Raw genomic sequence first — 15,867 nt, 5'->3', positions numbered from 1 at the left:
GGGGGGGGGTTCGCAAGGTTCGACTAGTTCAGAACCCAGAAAAACACTACGCTCCCTCTCTGGAGCAAGAACGCAGGATAATCAAACAAGCAACAGTAGGAGTGTTATCTCTCCGGAGAGCTCCGAAGCTGGGTAAAACTGCTCGTGTGCTTCGCCTCGATCTGCTCTTCGTGCGATCTCCGCCCCCCGCCGAACCGAAAGGGGCTCGGTCCGCCTGCCCCATAGGTGTTCGTGGATTCAGTTTTCCCGACATCTTTGGCACGCCAAGTAGGGGGCGTCGAGATTGTGTGAACCTGATCCGGCGTTCACACGAGCTAGATCTTCATTCCCTTCATCAACATGCCACCGAAGAAGAAGACTTCGGCGGCAGCCACTCCGTCCACGTCACTTCCGCCACCGTTGGAGCAAACAGGTGGTGGAATGGACGCCGGCGGAAGAATGGACGTCGACGAGGAAGCTTATGATGCTGCCAGGTCCAAGCACAAGGCTGCACAAACCTCGGCGACTGTACATGTTCCGCGCCACTCTCAGGAGGCGCAAGACCAACAACATCATGGCACTCGCAGTGCCATATGCGTGATAGGCCAAGACCAAGCTGGTGGATCTCAGGGCGCTCAAGACCAGCATGCACGCCAGCGTGCTGGCACGAGCGGGGCACGGTCGCCTGGACGGGATACTGCTCCTTCTAACATAGTTAGAAGTCCGAGCACGTCTCGCTCCTCGCGCCGTCTGCCACCGCCACCCACCACTCCAGCAGAAGCTTTGGCGCGAGCTCAACTGCTCCTAGATTACCCTCCGACGTCGGACAAGATCGACGAATAGAGGGCCACCATTCAGAGTCTCATCGGCTACGCCAACGGTGACACTCCCTGGCGGCCGAGCGCGTCGCCGCCACGGCAGGGTTGCCGGGCGCGAGCCGGTGGCGACGAAACGGGTGGAGGTGCAACTACCATGCAATCACCGCCCCGAAGGCCAAGATCGCCGACTCGCCGGATCCACCTCGACAGCGACTCCACCGCATTGTCGGATCCACGAGCTCGTCGCGATCAGCGCCAAGTTCTTCATGATCGACAACAAGAAGACGCTCGAACTCCCATCGAGCGCCGAAGAGAAGCGCGACGTCAATCCGACAAGCGCGCTGGGCCCTCTGTTGACATGCATGCGCCAGGGGAACCAGGCGATCTGCCGTACGCGGTAGGTTGCCCTGCGTTCACTCGTGAGCTGCGGCAAGTCTAGTGGCCCAGCACGAAGAACTTCAAGCCAGACGTACCGGAGAAGTACGACGGCAAGATGCATCCGTCGGAGTTCCTCAGCATCTACACCATCGCGGTGCAGGCTGCCGGGGGACGGGATGACAAGATCCTTGCCAACTACTTCCCGCTGGTGCTCAAGCCCAACGTCAGATCCTGGCTCATGCACTTGCCGGACAACTCCATATCCTCTTGGGCTGATCTGTGCCATCAGTTTGTTGGCGCCTTCACAGGCGGACACAAGCCTCATGTCCAGGAGAGTGATCTTCATCTGCTCGCCCAGAAGGAAGGAGAGCCCCTGCGCAAGTACATTCAGAGATTCAGCAGTGTGCAGCACAACATCCCAGACGTCCACCCTGCCGCGGTGATCAGCGCGTTCCATCAGAATGTGCGAAACCGCAGGATGCGGGAGGAAATGGCGATGTGCAAGATCAGAGACGTCAGTGAGTTATATGCACTGGCCGACAAGTGTGCACGTGCTGAGGAAGGGAGGAGACTCCCCGGAGAGAATGTAGGAGCGGGAGGATCTGACAGTGAAGATGCTGCCCCGGCAAGGAAAAACCGGCGGCGGAACAACAGGAAGAAGAAAGGCAAAGAGGTGCTAGTTGTTGAGCAGTCCGGCAACGTGGTGGCGCCAAGAAAGCCAAAGCTGGTGACTCCGGCAAGGAGGTTGCCGCGGAGGTGGCGGTCGCCGACAAGCAGGACGGCACCAACAAGCAGTATTGCAAGATCCACCGCACCAAGGGCCATGATCTCCAGAGCTGCAAGAAAGTCGAGCAGCTTGTTGAGCAACATAAAGCTGAATACGAGCGGCGCGACAAGGAGAAAGCCCAGGAAGGTGCTGGGGGATCCGGCAAGAAACGTCCCGGCCGAGGAGGACGCCGCGGCAAGGCCAAGCAGCGGCAAGGAGACAGACCTCCTCGCGGTCGCGACAAGGATGAAGATGACGACGACGATGAAGACATGGATGATGAGGAGACTGATGAGCAGGAGTTCCAGAAAGCCACAGAGGTCCTGTGCGTTGACGGTGGTGCTTCTCTGCATACCTCGCACCGTCATCTCAAGCAGTGGGTGTGGAAAGTTAATGCAGCAGAACCACCCGTCGAGTCACGCAAGCCTCTGAAATGGTCCAGCACGCCTATCATCTTTGATATTGAGGACCACCCTGATCGCATAACTGCGGTCGGGTGCTTGCCGATGTTGGTTTCACCAACAATCCGCAACCTCAAGGTCACTAAGATGCTAGTTGACGGCGGGGCCGGCTTGAACCTGATCTCCTCCGCGGTGCTCCAGAAACTCCAGATCCCTGACAGCGAGCTCAAAGAGACCGGTACATTTCAAGGAATCAACCCGGGAAGGAGCAAGCTGAAGGGAAAGATCACGTTGCCGGTAACATTTGGCAGCGAGCTGAACTTCAGGACTGAGAGGTCACGTTTGATGTTGCTGACTTTCCATTACCTTATAATGGAATCCTTGGCCGTCCGGCACTCGCCAAGTTCATGGCAGCCTCTCACTATGCGTACAACGTACTGAAAATGCCAGGCCCGATAAGTGTCATCTCTGTCCCTGGCGACAAGAAGGATGCTCTTATCTGTGTCGACAAGATCTACCGGGAAGCAGCAGCCGCAGCGGAACGCAAGACACTTGCCGCTGAAGCTCCCGGGGGGAAGAAGAAGACCAAGTTCGGCAAGAGCTCTGATGCCTACTCTGGCAAGCGCACCTCTTCGGAGTGCTGCGCTACCGTCGAGGACGCACCATCGAGCTCCACCGGCAAGTGTAAGAAGGCAATGACAGCTCCACCTGAGACCAAGAAGGTGTCCGCCAAGGAGGACGGCACTAGTGGTACCTTCACCATCAGCGCCACTCTTGACCCCAAATAGGAAAGCGCGCTCGTTGCTTTCCTGCGGGCGAATGTCGACGTGTTTGCATGGCAACCGTATGATATCCCCGGTGTTCCCAGGAAAGTAATTGAGCACCACCTTGCCGTCTGTCCTCATGCGCGGCCCGTCAAGCAGAAAGTCAGGAAACAGGCAGTGGAGCGCCAAGAATTCATCGCAGAAGAAATCAAGAAGTTGGAAGCAGCAGGCCTTGTCAGAGGAGTGCTCCATCCCACGTGGTTGGCCAATCCTGTTGTCGTGCGCAAGGCTAACGGGAAATGGAGGCTTTGTATTGACTTCACTAATGTTAATAAAGCTTATCCCAAAGACCCATTTCCCTTGCCGCGCATTGACCAAATTGTTGACTCCACAGCCGGATGTGATTTGCTTTCATTTCTTGATGCATACTCAGGATACCATCAGATCTTCATGGCAGAAGAGGATGAAGAGAAAACCGCATTTATCACCCCGTGTGGCATGTACTGCTTCGTACGGATGCCTTTCGGTTTGAAGAATGCTGGTTCAACATTCGCAAGGGTAGTCCACCATGATTTTGAGCCGCAGATGCACAAAAATGTGGAAGCCTACATGGATGACATAGTGGTCAAGAGCAAGAATAGGGCGACCCTGATTCAAGATTTAGACGAGACATTTGCAAATCTGCGCAAGATCAACCTCAAGCTTAACCCCGAGAAGTTCGTGTTTGGAGTCCCTTCCGGCAAGCTTCTCGGGTTCTTCGTGTCTCAGCGGGGAATTGAAGCCAATCCCGACAAGATCAAGGCCATTGAGCAGATCGAAGCACCAAAGCGCGTCAAGGATGTACGAAGGCTTGCCGGTTGCGTGGCTGCTCTCAGCAGGTTTATCTCTAGATCTGCTGAGCGCGCCCTGCCATTTTTCAAAATTTTGAAAAAGGCAGGTCCAATAAAATGGACTCCGGAGGCGGAGGCTGCGCTGCAAGACTTGAAGAGATACTTGTCCTCCACTCCAACACTTGTCGCACCTAAGCCACAAGAGAAGTTGCTGCTGTATATAGCGGCAACCAATCAAGTGGTTAGTGCTGCGTTAGTGGCGGAAAGAGAGGCAGATGATGAGCCAGCAACCACGGCAGATGCATCCAGCGACAAGCAAGGGGCTTCGCCGACAAGCTCTGGTCCCGACAGAGATGGATCCGCGCAGGAGCATGATAAGATGCAGAAGAGAATGGTGCAGCGTCCAGTTTACTTTGTCAGTTCCCTTCTACAGGGGGCTAGATCAAGGTACTCTGGTGTGCAGAAGTTGCTTTTCGGCCTCCTCATGGCCTCGAGAAAGCTGCGCCATTACTTCCAAGCACATGAGATCACAGTCGTCACTCGCTTTCCACTGAAGAGGATACTGCAAAATCCAGAAGCGACAGGTAGGATTGTCGAGTGGGCGCTGGAACTGTCAAGCTTTGGCCTCAAGTTTGAGAGCACTTCGACTATCCAAAGCAGAGCATTGGCAGAGTTCATAGCAGAATGGACGCCAACACCAGATGAAGAAATTCCGGAGACGAGCATCCCCGTCAAAGAGGCAAGCAAAGAGTGGCTGATGTACTTTGATGGTGCCTTCTCGCTGCAAGGCGCCGGTGCGGGCGTGCTGCTTGTCGCGCCCACCGGAGAGCACCTCAAGTACGTAGTCTAGATGCACTTTCCCAAGGAGCAAGCAACCAACAATACTACAGAGTATGAAGGATTGCTTGCCGGTCTTAAAATCGCAGCAGACCTTGGGATCAAGAAGCTCATTGTCAGGGGTGACTCATAGCTTGTCGTCCGCCAAGTGAACAAGAACTACCAGAGTCCATTGATGGAAGCATATGTTGATGAAGTGAGGAAGCTAGAAGAGCACTTTGACGGCCTACAGATGGAGCATATCCCAAGAGCTCAGAATGACATTGCTGATGGCCTGTCAAAGTGCGCCGCACTAAAGTTACCTGTGGAACCAGGGATCTTCGTGCTCAAGTTGACTCAACCATCCGTAACACCATCAACTGGACAAAGCAAGAAGAGGAAGTTGGTTTCTGGTGACTACTTTCCGGCAGAGCTCCCCGAAGCCGCTGCCAAGAAAGTCCCCAAGATCAACACCAAGGATGCCGAGGGGCAGTCTGCTCTGGCAAGCCTTATGGTTTGTTCCGTTGAAGCAGACGCTCCCGACAAGTTTTGCTCCGGCAAGCTTGCCGGGGAACATCAAGCTCCGGCAGGGCCGCAAGTCCTTGCCGTAGAAGAGGATGTTCCCGTAGCAGCAGATGTGCCTTTAGTCCTTGTTGTCGAGCCACAAGCTCCAGCATGGGCACAGCAGATTGTCCATTTCCTTCAGACAGGAGAACTTCCCGAAGAGCAAGAAGAAGTGGAAAAAGTAGCCCGGCAGTCAAGTATGTACCAGTTTGTCGATAGCATACTGTACAGAAGAAGACTCAACGGTGTGAAATTTAAGTGTGTTTGCCGGAAGATGGACAAAAGCTGTTGGCAGAGATACATGGAGGCATATGTGGCCACCACATTGGCGCAAGATCACTTGCCGGCAAAGCTTTCCGGCAAGGTTTCTTTTGGCCGACAGCCCTCCAGGATGCAACTACACAAGTAACCAAGTGTGAAGCATGCTAGTTCCACTCCAAACAGATACACCAGCCATCTCAAACTCTCCAGACGATCCCTTTATCCTGGCCATTTTCGGTCTGGGGGCTCGATATCCTCGGCCCTTTCCCCCGAGCTGTCGGGGGCTTTGAGTACTTGTACGTCGCAATCGACAAGTTCACAAAGTGGCCGGAAGTGCAGCCAGTGAGGAAGGTGACATCACAGTCAGCAGCCAAGTTCTTCAGGTCAATTGTTTGCCATTTCGGGATCCCTAACAGGATCATCACCGACAATGGCGCGCAATTCACGAGCCGCACCTTCATGCAGTACGTCCAAGACCTTGGCGCCAACGTCTGCTTCGCTTCTGTTGCTCATCCGAGAAGCAACGGTCAAGCAGATACGGCAAATGCTGAAGTGCTGCGCGGGCTCAAGACCAGAACTTTCGACAGGCTGCGCAAGTGCGGAAGAAACTGGATCGAGGAGCTGCCGGTGGTTCTTTGGTCGATCAGAACGACGCCAAATCGAGCCACTGGCCAGACGCCTTTCGCTCTAGTCTATGGAGCGGAGGCAGTTCTCCCCACGGAACTCGTATACGGATCGCCTCGAGTGCTCGCTTATGATGAGCTTGAGCAAGAACAGCTGCGACAAGACGACGCGCTGCTCCTTGAGGAAGATCGTCTTCAGGCTGCTGTACGAGCTGCTCGATACCAGCAAGCTTTGCGCCGCTACCATAGCCGCAAAGTTAAGGCCAGAAGCTTCGAGGAAGGCGACCTTGTTCTTCGGCGCGTTCAGTCCGCCAAGAATTCCAACAAGTTGACGCCGAAGTGGGAAGGCCCTTATCGGGTGAAACGAGTCACAAGGCCCGGCGCTGTCCGCCTTGAGACCGAAGATGGCATTCCGGTGAGCAACTCCTGGAACATAGAACATCTTCGTAAGTTTTTCCCGTAGGGCGCGGTTGCCGGGACCCGTTTCGGCAACCACCTTTTGTACAAGTCTTGCCGCTGTTGCATGTAATCCTGTGTACAAAGCCGGGCGCAGATCCCGTGCATAAGTAAAACCCCATGTGCTCCGCACAACTTGTCCATTTCATGCATTAGTTTGTTTCTTGCATGAGTTATCTAACACTTTGTGCAACACCTATATCCGGTAAGCAATAACGAGCCGATGGGCTCCATATCATTATTTTCTCTTCTTTCTTCTTTTCAACAAAGGAAAAGAAGGTTCCCTCGCACACAAGTTTGCCGGGGGGGGGGGGGAAGGAGAGCACTTCGACTATCCAAAGCTAAGTTGCCAAAGTTTGAGCAATCAATTTTTAAATTTTTGAGTTATCTTCCTCGAACGACCCTGCTTTGTATGGAAAACCTATGCGCGGAGGAACCAACTCGTGGCTAGTTGCGCCCTTACTTTGTTTCGAGTCAGCTCAACAACTTAAGTGTGCTGCATCTAGTCGCGACAAGGTTACTTGTCGTAAGCGGCGCCGCCAGCAGGCTGCTGACGTTCCGCACTCAGCGCTCGCGGCTCGGGTGCCTGCGCCGACAAGTTCCCTAGAAGCGTAGGGTAAAAACATACAAAGGAAGGAATCTAGTAGAGGAAATAACATAGCAATTGATAACAGAAATAAAGTTATATTACAAGATAACTTGTCGCAGCTCTAACAGATTGTTTTCATAACATGATTAGCAGTGACAAGGGAAAAGAAGGAATGGGCGGCCTAGTCTACGCGATCGCCCTCAACCCTCTTGATCTCGCTCACCTTGTCCACAATGGGTGCGACAAGGGCCTTGAGTGCGTCCCGATCGGCGTCTGGCGGTAAGGACTTGAGGATGTTGGTGAAGCTGAGGCCTGGATTGCGGAAGGCCACCTTCATCAGCACCTTCTGGAGAACCCCGGCGCAGATTTTGCGCGACTCGTCGGCCAGCTGCTTTGGATCCTTTCCCGGAGCCACTGGAGTGCCGTCGCCACGCCCTTGAAGAACAGGCTGAGCTTGGCGCTGGGTTGGAGATTCTCGTCGGAGGGATACCCAAAGTCCTCCATCCCTAGCTGCGCCAGCTCCTCGTCGATGACTGCGGCAATATTCACCAGACCCTCGGTCCAGTGCTCCACAGTATCTCTGAATGAGTTCTGGGTAACTGTGATGCTCTCCAGCAGCGCCTTGTCAGCTTTGACCTTCTCCGACAAGGTCTTCTCCCGCTCCTTGGCGGCCTCCAGCGTCTGCATCAGCGTGGCCAGCTTCAACTTCAGGTCCGCATTGGAATCCTTGGCGGCGCTGAGCTCCTTGCCCCTCTCAGCGAGAAGACCTTGCAGCTCACCGTGGGCGGTAGCATCCTTCTCACGCTCACGCTTGAGCGCGGCAAGCTCCTCGCCGCTCTTCCCGATGTTGGCCTCCAACTGCGCCACCTTCTCCTCCAACTCTTTCTTGGCGGCCTTTGCGGTTGCGGCAGCGTCCTTTGCTTCCTTGAGCGCCCCGCCAAGTGCTTGCTCGCGCTCGGCGATCTCCTCCTTGTAGCTGTCGAGGTTGGCCTTTCGCTGCACCAATTCGCCTTCTCGCGCGGACTGCTTCTCGGTGGTCAGCCTTTGTTCCTCCTCAGCTTCGGCCTTCTCGAGAAGGAAGGCCGTGCGCTCCTTGGCGAGTCGCTCCCGCTCCTGTGCCAGGGACCGGAGAGCTTCTTGATTATGGCCCCGGAGCTCCTCCGCGCGCTTCTCCATATCAACTCCCGCCTTCGCGACAAGCACTTCCCGGGAAGCCAGCTTGGCTTGCCGGGCGTGGTAGAGTGACAGCAGCTTCCGCAGCAGCTGCTCCTCCTCAGGCTCGCCACTACTGCTGCTGGGCGCGCCGACCAACGACAGTCCAGCGGAGGCGAGCACCTCCTCATCGAAAGTTTCCCCCTCGACCGGCGCCCTGGAGCTCGAGCCCTAGGGTAGCTTGATGAAGATATCATCGCCAGCCTTCAAGTAGGTGCCGGGCTGGGGCTCCTCGGAGCCCGGCTCTGCAGCAGCGGCAGAGGGATCGGCGGTCGGCGCAGCGCCTGGCGCTCCTGCGGCCTCAGGGTCGTCAGTGCGTTCGCCCGACCCCTCGCCGGCTTCTGCGGCGGCAGCCTTGGCGGCCTCCTCGCCGGCGGTCTCATCAGCACCGGCCCCTTCTTCGTTGGTGGCGGCGTCATCAGTGCTGCCATGCGTGCCTTCCTCGTCGGCGCCCTCTGTCTCCATTGGCTCAGCAGCAGATGGGTCTGAAGAACGAAGAAGGGAGAAAAATCAATCAAAAATCCAAGAGAAGAAAATCAGAAGAAGAAGAACTCAAGGGAAAGTTTTTGGACAAGTGAATTACCTGTGCCAAGATCTGCAGTTGCGGTCTCGGCCGCCGCAGGATCGACGGTGCTGCCCCTTGCCGGAGAGTTCTCCCTTGCCGGAGAGCGCTCCCTTACCGGGAACTCCTCCCTTAGCGGCGTAGTCGAAGCAGATGGCACTTAGGGACCAGCTTCCGGGCGCTCCTGATATGGCTGCTCTGCTCCTACACAAATCAACAAGCAAGATATCAACAAAGGAAAAAGCACTCATGCGCGCCTGACAGCAGAAAGCTAACTATGAACTTACGCTGGGGGCTGCGCTGGGGGCTGCTTTGAGGAGTGGTTGCCGGGTCCATCAAGGTGGTCTCGGACCCACCCCCTGCTGACATGGTGGGGTCATCTTCGATGACAATCACCGCGGCCTTGGCCCTCTTCGCCGCTCTCTGGGCCAGCGTCCTGAAAAGAAAGGAGTCCAGATTGAAGCAAGTCAGATACAAGATAAAAACAGTAAGATTGAAGAACTACAAGAGCTCCAAAGAAACTTACTCTTCTTCCTCCTCGTCGGAGCTGAGCACGGAAAGATCGAAGTCCGGCTCCCCTCCGGTGCGGCGAGGCGGAGGAGTAGGATCCCTTGCCCGCTTGGCGGGGGCGATGGCGGTGGCCCGGGAAGATCCCGCTCCAGTTGCCGCTGCTGCGTGAGCGCTCCCGCGGCAACATTGCTTGCCGCGGTAGAGCGTGTCGCACGGCTCGGCGGCTGTTGACCCGGCTGCCGCCCCGCTACGTCCACGGCCCTGCGAAGACGCCTTCTTGGCGGGGCCGGGGGCTCCACCTGCGGCAAGTTTTCTGAAGGCTCGGGCTCTTCCTCGCCGGCCTCGCTCGGCTCAGCTTCAGAACCGGCAGGCTCTTCCTCACCAATAAACTCCGCGTGCTCGGCGAGGTTTGCCGCCTCTGCCGCCTCCGCCTCCTCCACAGTGAACCCGAACGCGCCCGCGGCAGCTGCGGCCGCAACCTCTTCCGCCCTAGTGGCGATGCGCTGCAGCTCCTCGTCGGTGGTGTCACGGGTGAGGCTCTTCTGCTCGTCAGCGCAGACCGGCACTTCTTCCAAGTTGTCGAAGAACGCTTGCACGACGTCATCCGCAGACTCTTGCCAAGTTGGAACGATTCCGTGTGAATCGCACAACGGCATCATGGCGCGGATCCAGTCAAGCGAAGAATTATTGCACAATGGAACGATGTCCCTCGCCAGCGTGAATGGGTGCTGGGGATCGCGTTTGAACAACTCCAGGAGCATTTCATCCAGCTCCATGACGGTGAAGTTGTAGTTGAGGCCCGACCGCAGCCTCATGATGTCCGCCGAGTTCTTGAATTCCCAGGCGGGCCTCCCCCTCTCCTGCAGGGGGCGATGCGGCGGCGGAGGAAATCTGCGCCTACAGCACCTACAGTGAGCCCGGCAAGCCTGAGGCGAAGGATCCTAGTAATGGCGATCTTCAGCCTCTCGTCTTCCGGGGCCACGTTGCTCCAGTCATTGCCGTGCACTATTGGAGCTTGGCGCATGGCGGTGAAGGGCTGCGGATTCTCCTCGACGATCCAGCACCACTCCGCTCTGCACTCCTCCCACTTGCTGCGGAGCTCACCCTCCAAGTACGCCTCCTTCTTGCCGACTCTCGAGATCCAGGCGATCCCTCCGGCAAGCGGCTCTCCTCTCTCTACCCGAGGTATGAAGAAGTGGCGGAAAAGGGCAACATTGGGGTGGACTCCGACAAAGTTTTCGCACAAATGTGCGAAAACTGCCATGGTCAGAACGGCGTTGGGGGTGAAATCAAGGAGGCGGAAGCCGTAGGTGTTCATGATATCGCAGAAGAACTCCGAGAAGGGCGGACAGAGCCCGCAATAGAAGAACAACGCGAAGAATGGGTACCCGTTTGGAGCCAGTTCCGAAGCAGCAGCCGGGAGTACCCTCGTGGGCGGATGCGCCCGCGTCTCCGTCGCCCAAAAGAGGTAGAAGTACTCCCTCAGCTCCTTCGCGCCGAGCTGGGGGGAGAAGATCGCCCGCTCCTTCCGCAGCGCCGCGAGCCGCTGCGCCTCGGCCGACTTCACGCCTTTTCCCTTGTCGGCTTTCGAAGCCATGGCGGAGGTGGTGGGGGAGGTCGACGGCGTTGGTGATGCTGGTGGCAATGGGGGGCGGAGCGCTGCTCTCTCGGCTTCAAGAAGAAGGGGGGGGGGAGCGGCGGAGGTTTGTGAAGATGGAGTAGTAGCAACCAGCGAGGGGGAACGAACTGCCCCTGTTTCCTCTGTTTATAAAGAGGGACGGGGCGGACGTTTCGCCCCTCCGAATAAAGAACCACCCACGATCTCTCCCAAGACGTCACATTTGACGCGTGCCGTTAGGGGAGAGCGCGGTGGATACGGAGCAAGATCCGGCGTGGCCCAGTCCGCGTGTGCCCGTGCCCTGTCTTGGGCCTGGCCCAATAGCGCTCGGCACCGTGTCTGGCCCAGGCCCGGGGGCTCCTGTCGGTGTACTAGAATAGGGGTACCCTAGTACCCCGAACTTGTGCACGGGCAGTTGCAGCACCCCGCGGCAAGGCTTGCTGGGCGAACGCCAAGATCCTCCGTGGTTCCCTTGGAGCCATTCAAGAACAAAGTATTTAAGCTCAGGAGACAAGGCCCCGGCAAGAGGAGCTTGCCGGGAAGGCCAACCAAGGCACTCCAAGGAACTTGCCGCGACGCGTCACGCGCTCCGGCAAGGCAACAAGGCCCCGGCAAGAGGAGCTTGCCGGGAAGGCCAATCAAGGTACCTCGAGGCCCGGTGAGCGACAAGTTTCTGAACCCGACAAGATAACGGCAGCAGCAAGGCGCTTGCCGCGGCAGGCGGCCACTCTGTGCCCACGCTCCAGCGCATCCACCAACGTGTCGCCCTGGGGGCCTCTCCAGGCGCGCGTGGCGGGAGGCTGTGCAGCCAGCGGTGCGCAGTGGCATGCGAAGCTGACAAGATCGCCATCGTGGCGTACGGTGGCGCCCCTAATGGTCCTTTTCTGCACTGTTTGGGCGACTCAGATGGGCATTTAATGCCCTTGTCCCCTGCCGTCAGGGTTAGGTAGGGTGCACTGTACAAGTAACTATACCAACCACCTCACTTTTTACATTTGTACCCTTCTCGTTGCCACCTGTCGATGACCCCTTTAGCGTATAAAAGGAGGCCCATGCGCAACGTAGGGGGGGTTCGCAAGGTTCGACTAGTTCGGAACCCAGAAAAACACTACGCTCCCTCTCTGGAGCAAGAACACAGGATAATCAAACAAGCAGCAGTAGGAGTGTTATCTCTCCGGAGAGCTCCGAAGCTGGGTAAAACTGCTCGTGTGCTTCGCCTCGATCTGCTCTTCGTGCGATCTCCGCCCCCCGCCGAACCGAAAGGGGCTCGGTCCGCCGGCCCCATAGGTGTTCGTGGATTCAGTTTCCCCGACAGATTTCGGGTGAGGAGAGAGTGTTTTGGCGCCCACAGTTGGCGCTCACGGTGTATTTACTAGGCTGACAGGTAGGGCGGTTGTGTCACGTCTGAGTGAAGTTACAAACATGCCCCTATTGAAAATATTTGCCTACATCGATTTTGGCCGAGTCAAGTTTTTTTTGCCGCGCAACGTGCATGAATGGGAAAATGGAGGAAGAGCCAAAGATCTTTCGGACGAGCTTGAAACAAATGTGTTTTGCCACCTACGTTTGGCGCCCACCGTGTCTGAATGGGTTCAGAGACTGATGAGGACATCTCCATCGCAGTTATACCTACAATGACTCCTACATTAGTTATTTCATTTGAATCTATTACTAGATCGCATGCAAGAAAAATAAATGACCAGATACTATCGCTCCTTTGTACATATGATTTAACTGACAGGAATACGATGTTACACTCATGTTTCAATTTAATTGTACTCAGGAACGAAGGTGTGGAGTTGGAAGATGAAAATCATTTAACATTGAATCCACTAGCAGCAACACTATTTGCATGCATGATATCAACCGAGTCATCCATGCTCAATGCTACGTGCACTAGTTTTCAAGTACAAGAAGGAGAAGGATTAGGCTCAAAACAGCCACGTACACACCGGCCCAATTTAAGAAGGAAAGAGTTTCAGCCCTGTGGGCCAGCTCTTGATGGACATTTCCTTCGACCGTAGCTGTCTAGATGGGACATGCCAAGGTGCAGAGAGGGCAGCCGTATCGACGATGCTTCGGTACCTTAAGGCATCTATCTTTGTGTCTATAACATGTAGGCCCACATGTCAGTGACCCAAAGGCAGGTGCCTTTTAAGGCACCGAAGCTGCGTCCCAGTATGCTAATAAGTAAGGAGACCCGCTTCGATAGACCCTCCTACAAACCGTATAAAAGGGTAATATGGACCTTCCACTCTTTCGTATGTATAATGTTCATCGGTATGTATATTCATATATAGGTCTATATGTTCATTTTTTTTTCTCTTCACTTAAAGTTTCATCATTTTTTAAAGTGTAAAAATAAAGAAGCCAACAGGGTTCGATCTAGGGACCTCCTGCTAGACTGTACACCAACGTGACCAACAGGGCACGTTAGGACTTATGATATTTACTGGTACAAAAGCCCTCTTTATAATAATCAGTGGGTTTCTTTGGCGGAGTTTTCATCTGTTTTTTTCTCGTTTTAATCATTCTCTTTTTCTTTTTTAAAATTCGTGAAATATATTGAATATACGAAATATTTTCCAAATCTGTGAATTTTTTGAATCCTTAGTTTTTTAAAAAAATCGTGAACTTTTTTCAATGCATGAACCTTTTTTCAAAATTGATGAACTTTTTTCACATAGATTTTTTTTCAAAATCGATGATTTTTTTTCAAAAACCGGCTGGCAAGCTGAGGTTCCCAAAACCAGGAACATTTTTTTTGCAGCTTTCTTTAGTGCACTTAGTTTCTGAAAATCAATGAAAATTTTCATATCCGTGAACATTTTTCTAAAAATGGATGAACTTCTTAAAATCCAAGAACGCTTAGGCCGGCCTAGCATGCGCCTGCCAGGAGCGATGTTGTTGCCTAGTTGGGCCAAAGCCTAAGCATTTTTTCTTTTTTTCTTTTTTTTTTGTTTTTCTGTTAATTTTTTTTCTGCTTTTTGAACTTTATTATTGTTTTAAAACTTGGTTAATTTTTTAGATAATAATTGTAAATGCTTTTTTTACTTAAAACCTAACATGGAAGACAAAACAAACAACATTTTTAACAGAGGGTGCTCAGGTAGCCATAAGGCTCCGTCTGAGAGCACGTTGTATCCGGTGAACTTTATTCAAATACAAAACAATCATTTTTCAAATATATGGTGAATTTTTTGAAATGCACGCTAAACAAAATTGCTATACACGGTAAACATGTTCTTATACACAGTGAATATTTTTTCTAATGCATGGTGAACATTTTTCTTCAATATGGAGAACTTTTTTAACATGATATTTTTTTGGAAAGTGAACAAAATTAGAATTTCAAACTTTTATTGGTTCTAGCATAGAGTAACCCGACCAACTCAGGCACCCGTCGGTTCTGGCATTTTATTACGTTTTCATTTTACTCATTCAATGCATGCCATGGTTGATGCATTTCCTCTTGACCAGCACCCTCCTAGTCTCCTTTATATACTAGAGCTCCATCGACTAGACGCTAGAGCAAGCCCCTAAAACACGGGGTAGACGTGAAAACCCCTAAAACACAGGGTAGACGTGACGCAACGTGCGTTTGATGTCCGAATTCATTCAATTTTTGCATGGGAAACTACAATTTGATGTCATTACGTGCATGACAACAAATACACCCTGTTTGACTGTGACCATTCGGGTCTGCCGGTAGTGCAAGTCTTGAAGCACTTTTTTCTTCACCTACACCAAATGTACCCCAAATTTTTCCACATAATGGCATCACCATGGCCAACATGCATGGCAAGTTTCATTCTATGCATTTTATGGCATTCTATGCATTTTCTATGGTTTTCTAGGTGAAAAAACCCTAAAATACAGGCCTGGCATGACAGAACATGTTCGTTGTCCGAATTTATTCATTTTTGTGTGGGACCAGAGCTGCTCCAATGTTGTGTTAGGCCCCAATGTCGCGTATCCATTGGCGGTGATGTGCCACTCCTTCGGCAGCCATGTCGGCGATGGAATGAGCAGTCCGAAGCGGCTCAACTCTGCATGCGGCCACGAGAGAGTTGACGACCAAGATCGACCGTCTCGTTGTCGGATCCAGAGCTGGCCATCGAGAAGAGTAAGGGCGATGGGGGTCCGAGCACGTTGTTTCTTGACATCCTTGAAATGGCCCCAATTTTTTCCCATGGTCTTGTATGACCAATTCAAGGCACCATACTAAGTTGTTTGAATTTTTGACAAGTTTTACATTTTCTAGAGTTTTTCGGTGAAAAAGACCGATAAAAAAAGTAATTAGACACAACAAGTTAGTTGTGCTAATTGGTTAAAGTTGGTGATGTAATCCAAGAGGTCCATAATTTGAATCCTACTTCGTGTACCTTTTTTTGAAGGTTAAAAAAGAAAATAAAAATGGACCAGACCCGGGACAGAGGGGTGTGTGCGCTGGTTTGTGTGACGCTACTCCCTGTACAGTGGGTGCGCCTAGTCATCACTTGCTGCACTAGTTAGCGGACGCAGTGCTCACACACCACCTTTCATGGTCCGGCCCAACTACATGAGTGATCAGTTGTCACTCGTCAAGAGCATATGCCTGATCGCTTCTTTGTGGTTCGACCGAAAAAACTTTTTTATGGTTGACCTAGACAAAAGGTTGACCATTGACATTAGAAAATAGTTCATCTTTTTGGAAAAGTTCATGGATTTGAAAATTTTA

Source organism: Triticum dicoccoides, chromosome 4A (genome assembly GCF_002162155.2).
Source record: "Triticum dicoccoides isolate Atlit2015 ecotype Zavitan chromosome 4A, WEW_v2.0, whole genome shotgun sequence".
In the NCBI taxonomy this organism is placed as follows: Eukaryota; Viridiplantae; Streptophyta; class Magnoliopsida; order Poales; family Poaceae; genus Triticum; species Triticum dicoccoides.
Note: the sequence above shows the minus strand (reverse complement) of the source record.